General features: G+C 38.5%; 1 long non-coding RNA gene across 1 annotated transcript in view; it reads right to left on the minus strand.

Moving 5' to 3' along the window:
* Nucleotides 1–220: 220 nt before the first annotated feature.
* The window catches only part of LOC106499724 (uncharacterized), a 66797-nt gene continuing 48595 nt past the window's right edge, over nt 221–18422 (minus strand). Inside the window, exons 3-7 of the long non-coding RNA XR_001295234.2 lie at nt 13894–14006; nt 4353–4457; nt 1325–1399; nt 1172–1243; nt 221–1087 (exon numbers count right to left, since the gene is read on the minus strand). This is a non-coding gene — a long non-coding RNA (uncharacterized lncRNA). The remainder of the gene's footprint in view (nt 1088–1171; nt 1244–1324; nt 1400–4352; nt 4458–13893; nt 14007–18422) is intronic.

Consider the following 18422-nt stretch of genomic DNA (forward strand, 5'->3'; position numbering starts at 1 on the left):
AGATTATTGCTGATGGACCTCCCTATTATGAGGAGAAACAATAAGAATGACATGTGGTTACTTAGCTTTTGGAAGTAGTGCCTACTCCAGAATATTTGACTTACAACTAAGCCTAAAAGCTGAACTTACCTTGGAGAACTGCATGATGTTAGAAACTTAGAATTGCCCTTGTATGTGTGTGTGATCAGGTCATAAGGAAATCGGGACAGAGTTGTGTGCTTTACTTAAACTTTTATTTTCATATTACTATCAAAAATTCTGAGAATGTGACATAGGTACCCAAAGCTTACAGTAAGTTTTACAACTTAACTACTGTTCAATTACTGTTACTACCAAATAGACAGCTCTTTATTCCTGGTTTATCTTGGAACAAAAAGAGGAGGCAAGTCCGATAAGGTTTGTTGTTTAATAGTGTTTATTAGGTGCTTAAAATAAGCTTAATGTAAAACTAATCCCTTACTTGATGTAATATTTTATCCATATCTTTGAATTCTGGCTCCCATTTGTACTTTTGTCTTGACAAGTACAGCAGAGTTTTTTGTGTACTAAGCTGTAATCTTAGTTAAGATGAGGCTTAAATATCTTTCCTTCCTGTGCTCAGTCTTTAGGAGCGCGCATACACAAAAAGTTCCCCATACTAGCATTTATTTCCATGTACTTACTGAATATGAATTCTTATGGCTTGAATGAGTCTGAACTCTGAGGAGGACACTGTTCCAGAAAAAGACAGTGGTGTGTGGGGTGTGTGTGTGGCTTTTTTTTTTTCTTCCTCCATCCCCCAGTCAGTTGACTTAAGCACACTTAAAAACAACAGGCAAAAAAGTGAATATCCTCAACTACTTTTTAACCAGAAAATCTTAGGATATAAGAAGAACTTGCTTCTTGCTACCGCTTTCAGAGATGATGTTCCTCTTAACAGCAACTGTAAAATGTGGGGCCACAGTTGCATTCATTGTTCAGTGAGCTTGTCCACATAGTTAAACCCACCGACAGCAATGAATGTTGATTGTGACCTTTTTTGTAAAGCTTGGCAGGGTGGGGGAGAAACCTCGTGTGCTGGTTAGGTTGCTATCTTCGGTGTTAAGGCCTGAAAGCATGAAGTAAGGAGGAGGATGGTTAGCTGGAGGGTACAATCAACGGTCGATGGTTTTCACTTTAATTCCAAACTCACCGACAGCGTTGAATGTTCACTGAAGCAACCACTACAAGAGATCTCCATTGACTTGGCAGCATCCTTAAATGTCTGAAAGGAGGGAGGAAAATCAAAATTGACACAGTGATTTTAATCATACAGATGATGCAATTTCTATCATTGTTCTCTTACCGACACCAATACCCTTCTCTGCCCATCCTATTTCAATCTTCAGGCAAGGAGCTGGCAGTTTTCCAAGCTTCTTTTCTATGAAAAGAAAGGTATTTCATTTATTCAGGTTTTAACTGTATAGGTTGGGCATTCTGGCAGAAATGGATGAATGTGGTCTGTTATATCAGAACTGAATTTCTTGGCAAATCAAAACACAAAATCCCCTAACTTATGAAAGTTGGCTAAGAATTTTATGAATTGATGTTGCCAATTATAGATTGCCCAATTGAGTAAAATGTCTTTTGCTGACATGGTTCAATTGGATTTAAGCTTGTTTAGGATTGATGAAAAACTACATTTGCTTTTAACACTTATTTTCTTAATAAACTTCTTAAAGACAGAAGACCTTTATTGTCTTACAAATTGTCACACATGCAGGACCTGTTACAATAGTTTTCAGAAGGGAGAAAGATGAATTTATGTCAAGGTTTGACATAAATTTATTTTCATTATTTCATTCTTTCATTTTAAGTGGCAGCTGTTTATATCAAGAAATTGATCATCACAAAGTAAAGTGCTCATTCTTAAAATTCCACAATAGCACAACACACATTTCTAATTTTTTGAACTTTCCAATTAATTTGCCCTTTTCTAAAAGGGGAAGAAAAAAAAAAAGTAGATGTAGTGCTGTAGTTCTCATGTTATAGAGAGGATGTCTCTTTGGGGGGGGGGGGGATTTTAGAGGACAGATCAGAGCAGGTGTGGTAACCTGGGAACTTTACCTTCCTGATTATGTGCAATCATGAGCTGACTTCTCTCACAGATGATCAGTCTCTTGAAGCCAGTTGGTCTGAACGCTTTTCCTTGGGGCCATGCATAGCTTGCTGCACTGAAACTGACTGATTCATTGGCTTCTGTGAATTGCTGTTTATTAAATATTTTTACCAAAGGACAAGGTAGTTTTATACTCTGTTTTTTATTAATGTGTGATTATTTTAAAAATATTTATGCTCTTTGTTAAAGAGCATAAAAGGAACCAGCACCAAAAGACTGCAATTCATAACTGTGCTGCCTGCATAAGTTCTGTAAAGAAATGCCATGACAAGCACTTTCACCTAGCTGTTTCTTTCAACTAATTGCTCTGCCTGTACAGGCTTTTATTGCTCTTTATCATTTAACTCAACTGTATTTTCTGTCAAATGAATCTAAAGGACAGCAAGTCATTAATAAATCCTGCTGGAGAACTAGACATGAATGGGACAAAACACATCTCTCCTTTATGGTAGATTAGACATATTTTGTTTAGGAATGCCACTGTGATTATGAATGTATCGGACTTCAAAGCAATGTGGCAGTGAACCCCTTTTTGCTAACACAGCAGCATGGGATATCTGCTGCCGATGAATACTTTAGCCCTGAAGCTGGATTTTCCATTTGTTTGTACTGGCTTTATCACAGTAACTCCATGGATGTTAGGGAAGGAGTTCTGGTTTACACCAGCATGAGCAATGAGAGAATAAGGCTTTTCAGCTCAATAGTCTTTTGTACTTATCTGCATGTGTTCAACATTGTTCTAGCCAAATGAATAGACTTTATGGTTTAAGGTCACTCATGTTTACCATCCTCCCTGTTATGAACTTGCTTTTTGTATGACATTTCTTTCAGTATTTATTCCTATGTTCTTATTCCCTGCTTCCCTCTGTCACCTAATACTTCAATATTAGGTCTTGCCTGTCTGAAACCTGGCACTTAGGATGGGGTGTAGGGAAGGAGAGGAGCTATGTAGATGTTATGTTTGGGTAAAACGCATTAAAAGTTATTTTCACTGTTTACTGCTATGTTCCCCTCCCCTTGCTCCTAGTGGAAAAACCTCAGTACTTCTTGGTTACCTAGCCTATATTGAAGAGGACTAAGACTTGTTCAAAGTACAAAATAAGTAACCTTGTGTTTACAGCCCTGATGCCCGATGTGTGCAGGTTATGCAGGGTAAAAATGCTTTCACCTTCTGTCATCTGGTTTTCATTTTTTTTATCCCCTACTGGGCTTTGCTAGCTGTGTTACAAATGCCAGCTTTATTTTAAGTTTTATTTCAGATCTGCAGGCTTATGAGAACATTCAGACTGGAGATTTTACACACACACACACACACACACACACACACACACACACACAAAAAAAAAAAAAAAAAAAAAAACCACCACCTTTATTTAAGGTTAGTAGGTCCTAAATAAACCAGAGCACTTCCAGGAACCTAATGTGAATTGACAGAGGTACATGAGGAAATAGTTCATTGTTGTTGCAAAGGCCATAGGGATTTGGACTGCTGGAGTTGCATGTCTTAGGAATAGATGAGATACCTTGTCTGATGACCTGTACCTAATTTAAGTGACTGCCTTTGCCAGCCCTTCCAGAGGGCAACTGTGTGAAACGGAGCATCTTGTCTGCAGTCCTTTTCCTCTTCTTGATGGCCTGACCTGAGTTGAAGGTATGGATGTTGTTCTGCACAAACAAACAATTACCTCAATACTATGTGAGCTGCATCTTTAGTTCTAATTAACTAGCTCTTGCACTTTGATTTTTATATCTTGAATCAAAAGGCAAATGTTCAACTTCATTATACTGGTTAATACTGGCAACTAGATTTTGTCATATGGTGCACTCATGTTTAACAGCTGCTGTATGTAAAACAATAATAACAGCTCCCTTTCCCTACTTACAGATGGTGGCTGGAGCCATAAGGCACTACTCTGCCCTGTGTATTGCCCCACTTCTTCCTTCCTTCTCTCTCCCTTCCCCACACGAGTGCTCACAGAAATATAGATGACAGATGTCACACAGGTCTGGCTTTGCTCGTTGTGTCAAGCTGTGTGTGTCTGTTAACCAATCTTGCTAATTCTCCAGCAGTGAGATCCTTTGGGAACAAATCTTTAGGTGAATAAACAAATCTTAGACTGGGGTTTCTTAAAAGTTGTAAACTTCAGATAATTTCCCAATGATGCATTAAAAACTATACAAATTGTACATTGATTAGAACAGTATTTTAGCATACTTCTGTGGTAGATGCTCTGCATGACTTGCAACATCTTTTTCCTTTGTTGGCATTACATTTTTACTGGGAGGTGGAGTAAGACTTTTTGAAGGCAAACGCTTTTTTCTAAAAGAAAGAAATGACAGAACAATAGTATTAATACTCATATTGCCAAGATATCTTGGGGATAGAGTTCTAGGCTACTTCCATTAATTCCATCTCCCACTTGCCCTCTCCCACAGTCTGTTGGCAGGCTTCCAGTTATACACTTGGGGCAGGAAGAAATGCAATGAGGTTAGATGTATTTTTAATTTTTCCCCAAAAGTGAATTCCAGTGGCAGTGTCTAAAAATGGCACTAACACACTTGGGATCAGATTCTCAGCTAGTGTAAACTGACACAGCTCCACTGACGTCAGTGGAATCTGCATTTACACCAGCTGGCACCTGGAGATTCATCTAGAAAAAAGTGAAGTAGAATGATCAGTCATTAGTTGTTTTAGTACCTTTTCTATTTTTTCCCCACCTTTTTGATTATTCTCAAATGCCAAATCTTCATGTACCTGCAGTAAATCAACAGCAATAATAAGTCTCGTTAAGCACTGACATTGTGTTGTGCTTCCACTAAAAGGAATTAAATCCAGCTGACTGTTGTTAGAGCTTCAACTTATTCTTGCATGTCTGAGTTATATGCTGAAAGTAGAACTTCTGTGCAGCCATGGAGAGGAAGGCCTTTCTCTGACAGAATGAAGAGTGTTCACTTTTCAGTGAATGCTTGGCGGTAGTGGTGGTAGAAATTGCAAGAACAGAATACTGTTCTTGCAGGGCTGCCTGCACTGTGATCTGAGACTCCCTGTGTTCCACAAACACTAACTCCAGTCGTTTGTGCAGTGTAGTGGAGTACAGGATCGACTCCTAGTTACTAATGCGGTAATTCTAAGACCAATGTTTCTAGAGAAACCAACTAGACGAATCACAATGTTTCATCTTGCCTACAACCTGTGGAAACATGGTAACATCTTTGTAAACCTCTGCTGGAAAAAAGATACATTAGGGAATATTTCACCATTTACTGGAGTACAGCCATCTCTGGAGAAGAGTAGCAGCTGTGTAACATCTTGAAGTGCTAGTGCATGCCAGCCTGAGACAGGAGGGGAAAATTGTGATTGCCTTGTTTAAATTCTGCATTCTGCTGGGTTGCTTTTTCTTACATTGTGGTGTGAAGAAACCTAAAGTTATGCAGAATTATTTTCATTATTGCTAATGAAAGAAGACTGGGAAATATCTTGGCATACCAGAAAAGCATTTTGAAGTGAAACAGTAACCACAAGATCATTTTTAAACCAAATCAAAACTTGGGTGACATGCATGCGTATCACAATCCGCAATTTGTTGAGTCTTCTCAAAGTTCTGCTTGCCCAAAACCAAGCACATCCCCAAATGCCAAATGTGCTAGTTCGTATGTTTGTAGCCTTTGACAGCAGACTTGCTCAAAAACTTTGTCAAAAAATTGACTGTGCTTTTGAAACTAAACCCATCAGATAATGTTACATGTCTATAACACAGTCAAAGAGACGGGATGCTGATTAGGTGAGCTAATTTAGGAGCAGTGCAAATGTAAGGAGTAGCAGTGATATCAATTCAATCAAATATTTGATTGCACCTCCAAAAATAATTTAATTGCAGAGTTTGAAGGTATGCTTTGCCCATTAGAATTTTACCTGGCTAGTGTGTTCTTAAATTTTGATATTAAAGACACTTCCAAAACAAAACTTAAAGTAAAAATACCCAAGGTAGTACTGGCTTTTTGCTTACTGCGTTAAACTTATTGTGCCTCATTCAGTATAAATTATTACTTTTATTTAACAAATCACAATTGCTTTTTTTAAGCAGACTTGTATCTGAGCTATTGTGCCTGACTGTGCAATTTGTGTATTACTTCATGTTGTTAGTCCTGCTTGAAATTGTAAGGGCTTTTCCAGTATACAGGATTGTAGCACTGGACCTGTAAACTTTGTCCTTTTATTTAAAGACAAGAAATTGAAAAATAAATTCTAATACTGCCTGCAGTTTCCCAGCCTTTTTGGACTACGGTTCCACTTTTTGTTACTGGAACACATTACTATTTATGGAAGATATGCACATATTTCAGTGTCCATAAATCATATGCAAACATCTGTTCTTTAGATCAGTAGATGGAGTATGGTAACTGCTTTTTACATTAATATCCATGAAGCAATGCTCACCTACTGACATTATGCTTAGAATTTAATATTTTAGCAAACATTTTGGTAATCTAACTTTTCAGGCAATGGAAGTCAAAATAGTAGAAACTGCAAACAGTCTGGCATGTAGTTCTGTGTGGCCTGTACCCAGAAAAGGTCTAATGGATGTTATGCAACAGCCAGGGTGACTATTAAGAGCACCATGACCAACTTGGCTAAAGCACAAGAGGTTCTGTTAGTAATTCTCTGTAGTCGTTACTTCCTTTGAAGGTAATTTCTTACCCTCCCCTTTCTTGTGATAGCCTTAAACAGGCACCCTTTCCTTATTTGATGAACCTGGATTATGTGTGGAGATCTGCATTTTTGTCTTAGTGCTGCCCTGTTTCCTGTGCGATCATGTGGATTTTAAGGCCAATAACTGTAAAACATATTCCTTGGTATGCAATTTGTTTAGCTTTTATTTCAAGCTTGTATTTGGCTGTCCTACGTACAAAGACTGTTGGTTGTCTTTCAATATCTGCTCCTTTGTCTTATAAATCTTATTTGAAAAATATGACTAAATGTTGATCTCATGGAAAGGGAGACTTAATATTTTGAGGCTGGATTATAAATGTTAGCAAAACACCTGAATTTTGATGGGATGGAAGTCAGCATAAAAATGGAAAGAAAAATATTCTTTATGACTAAGAGGTATTAGTTTGAATTCTACCATAATCAGATCTTAGACAATAGTTTGCGGTTCTTTAGCTGCAGAAAAGGGGATGATTACTTTTGACTTGCCTGGTCTTTGGCACCTGCTAATCCTCTTGGTTTAAAATAAAACAAACAAAAAAAACTTTTAAAACTATTATTTCAGAATAAATGAATGAGGTTCTCCATCTTATTTGGGACCTGTGGACTATTTCCATATAGTTTGTATGTTCTTTGTGCTTTGAGACCTGATGGCAGAGCACAGTGCAGTAACAACTGGCTTTAATATCCTATCCTCCCCTTTCTGAGACACCATAGGAATGGACTGCAAGAATTACCAAATTCAAATAATTATGGTCTTGCCACACACAGTTACTTTTGATTAATGGCAAGTCATTTCACCCTGAAGTTTAGTGGGTAATACTTATAGCCTCGTAAAAGTGTGGTGATGGCTGATATCTCAGATAGTGCTTTGAACATGTGAAGTGCTATATAAACAATATAGGGCTATTGCACACAACTCAAGCTATTAGCATCTGAGGTGCACTGCCCCAGGTCCTCAAAGGGGAGGCATGTTTTCACGGGAAAGGAGGTGATGCTTGAGCTCTGTGTCTCTGTTTCCAGGTTAAGCATCAAGAACTTGTATCTACATGCTACCTAGAAAGATGGGGGGTGGGGGAGGGCAGGGGGAGGAAGGCATTTGAAATGCTGTTTATTACATAGTGCTGGATACCAACTAAAGGCAGACTGCATTCAGTTAGAATTGATTTCTGAAGACTTAAGGAGGTAAATCACTGTTTGATCACATTGTCTCCTTTGTGAGTGCATTTTGGTATTCCTGCATTTTCTTTCCTCTGTGAAAATTCTGCATACAAAACTATCATGCATACAAATCTATGACAGTCACTAACAAATACTTGGTAATTCTCATGTGTAGTTTGACATAGATGAGAGATTGTGCTGCTGCTTTATTCCTAAAAATATCACTATTACTTTACAGAAGTTGCACAAATGCAATTTGAAAATATGTTGAGCATTTCATGGCTGTCTGTGTAAATGTTGGGTGAAGTAGTCTTAAGTATTAGTATTAGTAGTTTAAAGTTAAGAAGGTAGTAGGGGGGCACTTGCTAAACAGCAAGTGTAACAGCTCCCTAGTAGAGCTGAAAGTACTGCTCAAATGAGAATAAGGTTTTCATAGGGACTGGTGGAATTGCCTAATTTGCCTCATTCCTGCTATCTGTCACACTCTCCATGCTCTGATAAATAAAGGCTATTGCTTAGGACTCGCAAGACATGCCTATCTTACGATCACTATAGCATGCAGTCTGGGGCAGTCGAAAGGCTCATGGCTGCCTTCAGGGAGAAGATGAAATTCCCTGAAACCCTTTTATGCCTGTCACTGCTCCAGGCTAAAAATAAAATTGTTTTTGGTTCAGAGTTGGCAAAGCATTCTTTTTGCCTTCTGATAGTGTAACTTCTTATTTTCAAAAATAGAGATCATTCTTAAATATTTTATGCTTGTTTTTTTTATTGTTGTTGTTATTTTTAGTGTCTTCAGCTAAGCCTTTAGGCATGTTAAATGATGTAAACAGAAGTTTTGGATTTTTGTTACTGTTATCTGGGAACAACCACTCAGAACAAATATGCCATTGACCCAACCCTATAAAGCTCTGAACACAGCATAAACTGAGACTTTGAAGAATTGGGTACATGGTTTAAATGTTTAGTATAGCAAAAACCATTCTAGTACAAAGTTACTTGTACTGGATCTAATGATTTACAGTGCAGGCTAAGCATAATCCCATGTGCTCATAGAGCAAATGCCTAGTTCATTTAATACTTACGTTTAAAACAAAACAAACGAACAAAAAAACCCCAAAACCACACACATGCAAAATACCCTTGCAAGGGTATTTGTAAGTAATATGTATTTGTCTTAAAAAAAACCAAAACTCACAACAAAGAGGACTGCAGAAAAAGTTATAAAAGCCTTATCTTTATTGTTGAAAATAGATGCACCCTTGATGTTTTTAATCTGTCTGTACTCTCTCGGCTGTCCCAACATCCTCCTCGTTGTCCCTGTTGAGCTTAGCTGCCCTTTGAAAAGCACTTTGTGCTCCAGTGACCACTTTAAACTCTCTATGATAAAATTAAACTGGACTCCTAATTTATTTTTCCAGCAGAAAGTGCAAGTTGAAAGTGGTCATCAGCCCACAAACTTGTGGTGAGAGCAAAGATGATTTTAGTGGGAAAGGGGGAGTGAGGTTTAGTCTCCTTTTCTGTCCTTCTCAATCCCGTTCTCCTGCAAATTTCTTATATTCCTTTTGCTTTCTCCCCCTTCTGAGTCCCAGGAAATTGCAGTTAAGTTCCTACATCCCTTTCTCCAGCTTCCCTCTAAGTCATACTTTGGCTTAGATTGTGCTCAGCTGTCTCTCTAGCCCAGCAGCAGTGAGGCTTCCCTTCTTGCAGCCATTTGCTGCAGTAAGGAAGGGTAGGTCAGAGTATAAACCAATGTCTGGGACATCAAATGAAACTGGTTTAAAAATCCAGATCCTGTCCCTTAAAACCATAGGAGATGGACTAGGAGTTTGGCAAAGAAGTAAATGAGTAAATGGGCTGAGAGAGAGAATATGTAGCCACTGCAAGCAGGGCTGAAGGAAAGAATGAGTAGCCACTGAAAGCAGGGTTTATTAAGCTGCTCCCCTTCCTTTGCATATGCTTATGTATATTTTAAAAATACGATAAACATGTGCACACTATTTAATGTAATGGAAGAAAGGGAAATCTCTCTTACTCTTGGTATTTTAAGGACCAGATATTATACATCTGAAGCATCTAAAAAGCTCATCAAAATCAAAATTTATTTCTAGACAACTGGGTTTTACTCTTCTGCAGTAACTAGTGTGTTTAAACTCGTCGCCCGTAATGAACGAACCCTTTTTAGAATGAGCGGGTGACATTTTCTGCAACTAGCACCTTTAAAAACGTTTCTGGTTGAGAGATCAGCTATTGCCATCTCAGTAACCACTCTTAATCACCACACCATAACCTAAACCCTGATAGGAGACACAGGTTGTTCTGAGAAGCTTTGTTTCTGAGGAGTTCTGCTTCTGCTTCAAGACCTTTGGGATTTCTGAAACCTTTCCTACTCACCTACAAATTTTATTGCTGATGGTAACTGGGAATTTGTGGTTCACAGATTCAGATTCCTGTGTTGCTTAAAGGTGTTTTATTGGTATTTTTCTTTAGAGAAATTCCCTTTAGTGAGAGGGCTGCACCACTTAAGTCTTGTATAAACTCTATACTGTTGAACACCTAATGCAAAGACATTATGTTGGCTTTCAGCAGATAGGGTGAATTTCATTCTTAGTGAATATGACCCAGGTGCTAAAAAGCTGTAGCTGAAAGTGCCAGGTTAAAAGCACAAGTCAGCTAGGTACATAAATATTACATGGCTACATCTTTAATGGGTTCCTGTCGTAGACTTGCTTTGTTTAAATATTTCCATAACCCTGCTGATTTATTGCGTCTTTCCTAGGAGTATGCCGTTAGCAGGAAACTCAGTTGAAGCACTTTCAATCATGTTGGAGGATCATTATACTTTTACTTGAATAACTAATTAGTTGCAAGAAATTAACCACTGCTGTTTAGCGCAAAAACACTTCTAAGAAGGCTTTCATTTTTGTTGTGGAAAATGACCTCAGGCGCTTGAGGAGGGGGCAGAAAGGAGAAATAATGATCCTGCTGTCTCTTAATATAACTTTTGTTTTCAATTCAACCTGATAACTAGCAGGCAGCAAAGCTGTCTAAATAGGGCTCTGCACTTGGGCTCAGGATAAATACATTTTAATCTTGCCTGTCCCATGGATCTGATGGCTGACCTCATTCTATTGACTGGAACTGGCTTAAGATTCCAAATTCAGTCCCTTAAGGCTATAGGAGGCAGAGTATGAGACTGACAAAGAAGTGAATTAGTGAATGGGATGGAGGGACAGGTATAACCAAAGAAAAGATGTCACCAGTCTGTTTGTCTCTGGTCTTATTTTTCCTGTTGTAAAGTGTGGATCATGCTTAGCTGAAACAGGGGGGTCTTGAGTATATTGCTCAAGAGCTCAGTATTATTGTCATATGCCATTAGCAGCACCATTAATGTAAGACAGTGAAGTGAGAAAGGAGAACAAAGAATAGCCACAATATTTAGCAATCTACCCCTCTTCTAGCAAAAAAAATTGAAGGGAAATTGAGGACAAATGGCTTCCAAGATCTAGACTCTTCTCTAATATATAAAAACAGCTTAACAGGGCTGAGTGTGAAATCCTGGTCACTGGTTTTTCTGGAGCTGCAATTTCATCCCAACTATTTGAGAAATATATGTATTTTTCTAAACTTATAAATACGTTGTAACCAAAGTATATATAAGTCAGTCTTCTCATCTTCTTTCAGTTTTCTCCTCTCTCTTGCAGAGGAAGTGAATTCCTCAAATATTTGGAGAGGAAGGGAGAGAAGTATTATGCAGTAATGTAAGGGCAAAGAGGTTGTGAAGTTTATTGGTATTTCTTGTTCTCCCCTTCCTTCTGCCTACCCCCACTTACAAGGTTAGAAAGCTAAATCTTCAATATGTGTACATCAGCTGCAGTGACACAGAAATGCTGGGAATTATTCAGCGTAAAAAGGCTTCTGTGGTCATGACAAACTCCTGCTGAATATCAAAAATAAGGAGCTGGAGCCAAAGGGTTTTAAAACACACAGTACCCCATTCCTTTAATACCTTTATCACTTCTCCCCTTCCTCTTCCTTTGCCTTTCTTCCAGTGCTTGCTCTTGAGCACCTGTTTTGGGGAGTGTACCTGAAGGTTAGGATCAGAATCCCATTCAGGTCTTTATGATTATATTGGAATAACTGCATAATGTAAGTACCTTCTGAAAATATTGACATACATCTTTTTTTTAATTTTGCTTAATTGCAAAATTGCAGCTTTATTGGCACATGGGAATACAGTAGAGAGGAAGGTCAGGGCTAACTTTTTGTGTGGGGAGGTTTGATGTATGTGTCAGGAAATCTAACTTAATGTGGAAGTAACCAGCAGAGCTGCCTTCTGGAAAAATGACACAACAGCTTCATTCAAACCCATGATAGCATTTTTCTTGAAGAGCTATGGAGCAAGCAATTCCAGACTGGCCACACTGCACTAACACAAACTGGCACAAACACAGGCAGCCAAGGGTGTGTGTGTGTGTGCTTGCACATGCAAGGCACTCTGTTTCAGGAGCATGTCTGTACACAGCAGCTCATTGGGAAAAAGAAAGGGGAAAGGGACTAGTGAAAGTTCTTCTCTGCTGAAAATCACCTACTGGTCTCTTAAAACTCTGTATTACCCTGAAACTGCATGCTCCCTTGACACTCAGTGGAATTTCCAGACCTTTTTTTGTTTCACTGAAAAGCACACTCTGAGTGCAAGAATAGCACAGAAATTTGTTAAATTCACTGCAATGTCTCTTTCAAATAATGAATGTTATAAAACAGAGTAATGTAAAATTCTTTAGTTCTAGTACCTGTGACTCGCTTAAACTGTGTAGATATGCCTTGCAGTAATTACAACTGAATAATGTACTGAATAACATTGAATATAAAATCATTAACAAACATCCAAGTTATAGGCTGTTGACAGATGCCTCAGCTTTCCTTTCCCCTTATGAAGATGTTCTGATTTGCTTCCATCACCTCTTTTAGTTTCAGCTGCTCCTTCATTTTGATCTGTGACTGCCCGATGAGCTTAATGTGTCTTCAAATTACAGGTACTGCATACAAGAGCAGCTTCGAGCTCCACTTTGGACTTCTGCCTGTGGTTCAGATTGGGTTCATTTATGAAATATGAATGCCTAATCGGATCTAAATCTTGAAGCTCCTTCCTACTCTAATTCATGCCAGACTCCAGTTATTGACTTGCTAATGTTCAGATATCAGCTGTCTCTCTGCTGTGAAAATCCACGGTCCTTTGTAATCTTGCATATTCAAAAGAGGTAGAGAACGTGTAGTCTAAAAAGAAGTATCTTGGGAGAAGAGAATGCAAGACTGCTTTGTTTAAGAGGAACTTTGAAATACAATTAAAACATAGGCAACTAAGTTTGCTTTACATTCAAACTTTGGTAATTGGATGAAATCATGAAATGTGGATCACTTGTTTAGATAGTGTTGTGCAGCTTTCACAAATGAGTCAATAGCAGAGCAAACCCTAGACCTCTTTACTGAGAAAATGCATTTATATGGGCTGCGTGCACTGGGCCAAGATATTGATGAGGGACAGGCAGAGAAATATCATCTTAAGTGGATTATAGGAAAAAGCATGTAATTATGTTCCATTCTTTTCATTAGGAAAACTCATTTGTATTAGTTGCATGTAAACATAGCTAATTTTCTATTTCATTAGCTATGCATGCATGCAGTGAAAAAGACCAAGTAAATGAGAAGGTGGGTTAGTCGCACATTTGAGACTCTGCCCTACACTTGGGCCTGTGCTGTGTAGATCAGATATGAAGGAATTAGCTAGAAGAGCGTAATCCAGACACTTGATTACTTCAGAGAAATGGAAAGAAAGGTTCACTGTGCAAACTGAAAGAGGCTCTGAATTAGAGAAAGAATGGTTGCTTACCTGGTATGTGTGTCCAGTCTGAATCTTGTCCTCTTTCTTCACCCTTCTCCGCCCCCTGAGGACATTGAACCAACCTTATTTGTCTTCCTTTCCAGTCTTCGCAAGCTGTAGGTCTATAAACATGGTTTTATGTGTATGATTAAAAATTTCTCTAATGTTTCAGATGCGCAAGTGTTTCAAGCTTTTATGTCTTACCAATTAATTCCACTTTCACATTCAGCAACAAAACATGGCCACTTTTTTCAAACAGTAACTGATTTCCACACACACTTGGTGGTAGTGAGTTGGGGGTTCTGTAGTTCAAAACTCCTTGTAAGTGTAGTGGATGCATATGAATTCACCATCTTTATAATTGCAAAGACTTGCTGGAGTATTATACCTCGGAATAATTTTTTTTTTAACGGAATGGAAATAGGGATAGTTTTATTGGTCAAAAATAAGAACAAAATCTGGACTTTGTAGCATATGCTCTGTCTCATGAAAATTAAGGAAAGAGCTAGCAGTCTGTCTTGGCTTATGGCTTCTTTGTGCCTAAAATGTTTGATTATAAGTTATAGATTTTTGTCAAAGGTACACAGAAGCTGGACAATGCATTTGGTCAACATTGCCTTGGCTTTGGCATTCAGCCCAGGATTTCTTTTTCCCCCCTGCCCCGTCTTTCAAAAAAAAAAAAAAAAAATTAATGTAGTCTAGGGGCTTAGGACCAACTCTCTCATGCTTTCCTTTTTGAGTCTTTGTGTAATACTAGTATCAACTATTCAATCAGCATCTTTGAAAAGAACCTACCAGGTTGCCAGATTCATGATGCAGAGAAGCTAAATGGTGCCAGAAATCAGTCACTTCGTGCTAAATATGGCTGCTGGCTCCTTTCCCTGTCTGTCAGAGCCTGTAAAAAGTCTAATGCTCTGCTTTTCAGTGAAAAGAGGGTAGTATTTAAAGAAAATGACATCTGAAGTTGCTGTTATGTAATACTCTTCTGGCCAGCCTGTATGGTTAAGGAGTAAAACTGGCCTCAAATGATAGCAAGGTCCTATATAGATTCCTTTTTTGTATCTTATATTGCATGGGATGCATTTATGTTCAGCTGCTGTATTTGCCATTGAGCTCTTCACTTGCCATGAGTTGTGTTTAGGAATTTTTAAAATTCTTCTATTTTAAACAAACTTTAAAACTTAATTTTGAAAATGCAAGCCAGTTGTACTTTGTTCTGTTTGAAGACAACCTTAAAACAGTGGTTTAGAATGAATGAAAAGGAATAGATTCATTCACCACAATGGATCACTTTGGTTCTTTTATTAAGAAAAGGTGGGGGGAAAATTTTTTTCAACTATTTTGCTGCCAAACTGCCTTGCACATGCACAGAACTTCAGCCAGCAGAATACCTATAAAGCTGTTCAGCTACCCTCTTTTTTCATCAACCAGATGATGTCTATACGGACTTGGCATGCTGAAAGCTAAAATGGTGTAATGTTAAAATTAAAATGAAAAAAGTAATGCTGAATCTACAATGCAAACAAATCTTTTTCATCATTAACTATAAATGCCATTAGAGGGGAGGAAAAAAAAAAACTTAATTCCAGTTTTTGTAGAATCCAGGGACCTTCCCAAAAATACTGATAGCCAGTTTCTTTTATGAGACACAATAGAGTGAATTTTTTTCATTCACGTTAAGTGTATTTAGTCTTTATATATAAAAATATAAAAATATTTTAAATAAATATTTATTTATATATACATAAAATATATAAATAAATATTTATTGCTCACCTAGCTTAGGTGCTTAACCATCATCAAGTGCATAAACCCCAAACTGAAATCCTCAACCCCCCTATTCAGCGGTTGTCCCTCTATGGAGGTGCCCAAAGCCGTTAGCCACGGACCTATCTGCTGGCAGAACTGGTCATTGCCTAGGCCTGGGCCTTGCCAAGGAGATGCGTACCGAGCATCCCGCTGCAGGAGCAGCCTGCGGGGCTTGCTCCAGCACCTCTGTGCTGGTCCTGGGATGAAAGGTGGGCGAGTGTGGGGTCCCCTGCTCATAGGAGCAGAATGTGAAACGCAAGGTCTCTCCCTCAGAGGTTGGTGTCTCGGCTAATGAGCTGTAGCTTAACATACTCTCTGTAGCCAGCTGAATATTTAAGTGCTCCTTGCAAAGTGTAAAAGCTTATTGAGGAGGTGTTTGAGAGCACTCCTCACATCAGAACACCTGGTATCAGGGTAGGGGAAGATTTGGGTCATGATCATGTTGACAAAGCTGGAATTTGAATCCAGGCCCTCCATGCCTGGATGTTCCTGGAGAGGGAGGCAGCAAAGCACCTCTCCCTAGTCAGCTGCAAAAGGAGTGTTTGGAGTGCCAAACTCCAGAGGGAGGTCCTGGGATTGTTGCTGTAATGGCAGGAGGGAGCAGCATGAAATCCAGAGCTTCAAGGCTGCAGTTTTAGACTCATGACTCTCCTCATTATTCCCCTGCCTAATTTAGGAGCTCTTTTCACTGCGCTGACTTCTGAGAGTCCTTTTACATACAGAGTTCTCTGAGCACTATATATAGTTGACTAGATCTCTACAGGTATTTTCAGGATAGATGTTTGAAATATAACTGCAACATTTATCACCTCTGTAACTCTAATTCTTTTTGTTGATCTGATCTATCTTTTGGAGGTTTTCTTTCTTCTTTTTCTTTTTTCTCTCCTCCCCTCCTTCCCCCCCCCCCCCCAATTAAAAAATGGGTTTAAATAATTGTGGTTTTGGTTGACTCTACTTGCCCTCAACTAAAAGGCTAATATTTCTTTGCTGGATATTCTGTTTTCTTCCTAGGCCTAACTTGATATCAGCCCTTATCACTCAGGAGCTCTCCCTTCAGCATGTATGACACAACACAGTCAAGCAATCTGCACTCGGAATACATCTTCTCCAGCTGGATTGTCCTCCAGGAAGAGGTTTAGCAGGTAAATTGGAGCCACCAAGAGCATACTTTTAAAACTGATTTGTTATGAAAACTTTACACTGATATTTTTGGCACTTTCCACTCCTTCAAAAGATCTAGTCATCAAAAACAATCTAGTTACTCCTCTCCAGATGCCTTTGGGGATACTTGGGAATACGGATTGTAAAAATGTGTGCAAATAATATGAGCCTTGCTGCCTCTTGTTTGATTTCTTATTTGTTAATTTGAGACAATGAAGGAGAACATATGTTGCTTATGTAAAATGAGACTGAGTGCACAAACATGGAAAACGTGTCTGTTCTTGTGAGAGGTGTGGTGTGCAGTAGCTAATGATGAGGCACAGTTGAAGAGTTATTTTGACTAAAGTGGATGCTCTCTGCAGCAGTTCTGGTAGAGCTACTCCTTCAGACTGTGCGGTTCTTCCCTCCACCTTCCATGCCTCTTTTCTTCCCATCACCACAGTGCTGTGTCCTGCATTTTCTCTTCATGGCGGGAGAAGAGGGTTTATGGGGGAATGCTGCCTGACAATAAGCATGTACTTCCAGCTGGGGTCTAATGATAAAATTCAGAAATACATTGCAAAAATACACAGCAAGATGGGTAGAGGGGAAATAATACCTCAGGAGCTATCCTTCTGTTGTGAACTGTGGCGATATAGATTGCAGTGCAAGGTGTTACGTGTCTGTGGCTCATGACAAGTTGGTAATTATACACTGAAGACAATTCAATGCACCGTTTACAAGTTAGTGGTGAACTTGTCATGGATACTCACTTGAGACCTGATTATATTTAGGTTTGTTTGGCTTTTTCATCATACAATATTCACATCTTTTTCTGATTTTTCTTGTATGACGGGGAGGGGTGGGGAGAACAAAACAAAAACCTAGAAAGCTTGTCCTAGGTTGGGCAATAGGGGCATTAAGTTATGGAGCAGAATGCAGACAGATGTTTCTATGGGTTTTGATTCTCTTTCGGATCATGTTAATTCACTTTCACTCTAGTGAACATTTATGGCAAATGTCTGATTATAAAAGTAATTATTGATCAGGAGACTCCTACTGTGGTAGCTTAAATAGTTTTATTTTAACTTGTATAATTTTTGTAACATTAAATCTACTTTTTTTTTTTTTTTTTTTTTTTTTTTTTTTTTTTAAAGCATAGCTACAGCAGCCCTGCTCTAACTTTCTCTACAGCCCCGTGCATCTGAGTGGTGGTAATCAGTGAAAAATCCAGAATGGACAGATTGTTTCTATTTCATTGTCCCATTGAGTCCCACCACAGATCTCTGAATATAGGTATTTGCTACTTGATTATGCAAGTCAAATAAATTAAAAACTATATTAAAACTAAATTCTGCATTGCTGGATTTAATAATATACAAATTAGGTGTTGCAGACAGTTGCGCTACTGTTGTGTGTTAGTTTAAAAGATGGAAGAAAGCAAAATGCTTGTTTAGAGAAGACAGCCACACCTGTCTTAGGTACCTAAAGCAAATTAACACATAGAGGTATTTATCAGATAATTCAAAATTTGGTCATTGTGAACATGACTGAATGTAAACAGGTCTGAATAAAGGGAGATCTCAGAT

This window comes from Apteryx mantelli, chromosome 8 (assembly GCF_036417845.1).
Source record: "Apteryx mantelli isolate bAptMan1 chromosome 8, bAptMan1.hap1, whole genome shotgun sequence".
Taxonomy (NCBI): domain Eukaryota; kingdom Metazoa; phylum Chordata; class Aves; order Apterygiformes; family Apterygidae; genus Apteryx; species Apteryx mantelli.